Below are 3,042 nucleotides of genomic sequence, written 5' to 3'. Positions count from 1 at the left end.
GTCAACCAGAAAAATAAAATCTTAAGTTTTCAAAAAGTTCCTATTTATTTCATTGAATTTTCTTTAAGCCTTTAAAATACTACATTTCTGTTGTTTGTCTTATTCATACAGTTGGCATATGTTTTCATTATATTGGATCACAGGAAGGCTACTCCCATCAACATGAAAATATGCAAAGGAAGATTAACATAAGAGGTTCAATGTTAATATCAAGATATAACAGATCATAACAGATACGTGTCAAATTACAGTAAAAGAGATAAAGTTGTTCTAAGTTCAACAAGAATGGATTGTATTCAACTAGATGGAAATTTTTCATTTTAAAATATAATATATCAGTCAGAAGAAGGTATGTGGGTTAATCATTCATATAATAAGTTGAGAAAGTTGAGAAAAAGGAGAATCACAGCAGCTAATGGTTTCAGTGCCCATCCCACGCAGTTGAACACTGCCATTTCCTTCACTTGGCATCCTTTCGTAAGGGTGAACTTGCTCACCAAGAACCATGTTGCATTTAAAACAGCTTCGTATTTAACTGTGGCATAGTGCCTAAGGCATTTGACTGCTAACCAGAAGGCTGGTGATTCAAACCCACCAGTCTACAGCCATACCACCCTGAACGCGCCCGATCTCGTCTGATCTCGGAAGCTAAGCAGGGTCGGGCCTGGTTAGTACTTGGATGGGAGACCGCCTGGGAATACCAGGTGCTGTAGGCTTGGGAGCTCTGGTAGCATAGTGGCTAAGACACTTGCCTGCTAACCAGACGGCTGGCGGTTTAAACCCACCAGCCACTCCTCGGAAGGAAGTTTGGGCAATCCTACTTCTGTAGTGATACTGCCTCGGAAACCCAAGGAGGGGTCCCTATGAGAAGGGGGCCGACTCGACGGCACATAACAACAACAACCCCTCCTCAGAAGGAAAGTTGGGCAATCTACTTCCATAGAGATACCACCTTGGAAAGCTAAGGAAAGGTCGCTGTGAGTCATGAGAGACTCGAGGGCAGTGAGTATGTTTGTTTGTTTGTTTTTAAGTCAGGGAAAAATGTATGGATAACCTGAGGAACTCTGGTGGTTTCACAGTTAAAGCATTCAGCTGCTAACCAAAAGGTTAGCAGTTCCATCTCACTGGCTGTTCCATGGGAGAAAGATGTGGCAGTTTTCTTCCTTAAAGACTGACAGCCTTGGTAACCTTATAGGGCAATTCTACTCTTGTGTCTATGAGTTGGAATCAACTTAATGGCAGTGGGTTTTGAACCTGGGTATAGATAACTGGCTCTCTTGACAGCTGTATTTCTAATCAATAAAAAATAACCTGGCCTATGACCTGTGCCAAAATATCAGGTTTCAAGCTTCAGTGCTGAGTGTCAGCGCTGAACCAAATAAATTTTTGCTGGTGATAGGGTTGCCATATTTAACAAATAAAAATATAGGACTCTGAGTTAAATTTGAATTTCAGATAAACAAGGAATAATTTAAAACATACTTACACTAAAACCTTACTCTTTCATTGAAATTCAAATTTAACTGAGTATCTTGTACTTTATAGCAACTCAACCTGGTGAGGACCTGTGTGTGGCAAAATGTAAAGACACTCTTCATTCAACTTTATACCAGCTCGAGTTAATATTTGAAGATGTTACAATGCCATGCTTTCCAGAAGGTTCAGGATTCCTTACCCATTATCTATTTTAGCTTCATGGTGAATATTTTCCTGGCCTGGCATCTATAATAACAATACATTGATCATAATGGGCAAAATTAGGTCCTCTGACTTCTATCTTTATAATCAGACTGCTTCTCTTACTAGATGTCCTAATTGATATCATTACATTACTCACTGCCATCCAGTGGATTCTGACAAATAGCGAACCCCTTAGGGTATCTAAGGTTGTAAATCTTTACGGAAGCAGACTGCCTCATCTCTCTTCCCCAGAGTGGCTGGTGGGTTCAAATTGCCAAACGTTTGGTTAGTAACTGAATGTCTTAACAACTGTGCCACCAGAGTTCCTTTATCATTAGTTATACACATTTCATCTCTTGACTCTTACATTGAACTCCCTCTCCAGTGTCACTTTCAAAAATCCAGTCATTTCATTTGCTTCCTGAGTTTTAGTAGGTGTCTTAGCATTGTGTGTGTGTGTGTGTGTGTACACACGCATACATGCATATTTAATTATAGGACTACAACAAATAGAAATTGTTGTTAGGTGTTGTTGAGTTTAACTCAGAGTGACACCATGTGACACAGCAGAATTATCTCATAGTGGTTCAGAAATAAATATTTCCCCAAAAGAATTTTTGATTTTTGTAAACTGTGCCTTTGGCACCCTTGATTATAGTTATTTTTTAATTCAGGAGCTCTTTCTTCTCTACTTTTGCCAAATGCTAAAGAGTTCCGTGAGTATTGTTCCAACTCTTTGTTTTTTCTTTTCTTTCAAGGAAAGACTCTTTAACTTAATTCACCTAAAGCATCACCAGCAGTCTGTCAGTTTGTTGTATGGTGGTGGCTTGTGTGGTGCTCTGATGCTGGAAACTATGCCACTGTTATTTCAAATACTAACAGGGCCACCATATGGACAGGTTTCAGCAGAACTTCTAGACTAAGACAAACTAGAAAGAAAGGTTTGGCAATCTACTTCCAAAAGTTAGCCAGTGAAAACCCCATGTGTCACAACAGGAATATTTTCCTATATGTGTCCGTACATATATGTCCTACATATGTCCATATATGGTACTGGAAGATAAGCCCCTCAGTTTGGAAGGCACTCAAAATACACAGTGGCCACAACAATGGACTTGGGGATACCAAAGATTATGAAAACAATGAGGGACCAGGCATCATTTTCTTCTATTGCTGACTGACAGCATCTAACAATAATAACAGCAAAGCCAAAAAACCAAACTCACTGCCATGAATCTGAACTGATTCATAGGTTTCCAAGGCAATGTTGTTGTCGTTGTTATGTGCCGTCGAGTCAGCCCTGACTCATAGCGACCCCTCCTTGGGTTTCCGAGGCAGTATCACTACGGAAGTAGGATTGCC

General features: G+C 39.9%; 1 non-coding gene across 1 annotated transcript; it reads left to right on the top strand.

Annotated features, from left to right (window-relative positions):
- The first annotated feature begins 597 nt into the window (after positions 1-597).
- Positions 598-716, top strand: LOC122150711. The gene has a single exon (XR_006163810.1). It is a non-coding gene; the product is annotated as a 5S ribosomal RNA (ribosomal RNA).
- The last annotated feature ends 2,326 nt before the right edge of the window (positions 717-3,042 follow it).

This window comes from Orycteropus afer, unplaced genomic scaffold (genome assembly GCF_000298275.1).
Source record: "Orycteropus afer afer isolate SDZICR_OR568_19922 unplaced genomic scaffold, OryAfe1.0 scaffold00210, whole genome shotgun sequence".
NCBI classification, from domain to species: domain Eukaryota; kingdom Metazoa; phylum Chordata; class Mammalia; order Tubulidentata; family Orycteropodidae; genus Orycteropus; species Orycteropus afer.
The sequence above is the reverse complement of the archived record's forward strand: the minus strand, read 5'-3'. Positions and strand labels throughout refer to the sequence as shown.